The sequence below is a fragment of the Fragaria vesca genome, linkage group LG1 (genome assembly GCF_000184155.1).
Source record: "Fragaria vesca subsp. vesca linkage group LG1, FraVesHawaii_1.0, whole genome shotgun sequence".
Classification (NCBI taxonomy): Eukaryota; Viridiplantae; Streptophyta; class Magnoliopsida; order Rosales; family Rosaceae; genus Fragaria; species Fragaria vesca.
In genome coordinates, this window is record NC_020491.1 from 22,368,438 (window position 1) to 22,369,093 (window position 656).

Consider the following 656-nt stretch of genomic DNA (forward strand, 5'->3'; position numbering starts at 1 on the left):
TTACGTACGTACGTACGTACGTACGTACGTACGTACGTACGTACTACTACTCTCTCTCTCTCTCTCTCTCTCTCTCTCTCTCTCTCTCTCTCTCTCTCTCTCTCTCTCTCTCTCTCTCTCTCTCTCTCTCTTACAGATCTGTCGCTGGCGCATCCTGACCGTCCTCACCGACCACGTCGGCGTCGCCTCCAAGTGGCTCACCAAGCTCCTCCGCTCCAAATCCACCAACACCAAGCCTCCTCTCCCCAACTCCATCTTCGTCGGCCTCGTCGCCGAGGAGCACCTCCCCTTCTACAGCCCTCTCCCCTACGACTCCACTGACCACTGCCTCGACCTCCTCACCCTCCCCGTCGGCTCTCACTGCCTCATGCTCGAGCTCGTAGTGGTGCATGATGGAGCTCGGCTCGCATCGACGTTTCCAAGCGACGGCGTGCAGACGAGGTCGGAGAACAATCAAATCGGGATTTGATGCTGCTCTTCGGACTCGTAGTGTTGCAGTGACAGGCGAGGAGGAGGCCGGGCAATAAGCGGAGGCGAGGATGAGGTCGCCATAGATGGTGGAGGCGCGGATGAGACCACCTGCGACGGATCTGTAAGAGAGAGAGAGAGAGAGAGAGAGAGAGAGAGAGAGAGAGAGAGAGAGTAGTAAGTAGTAG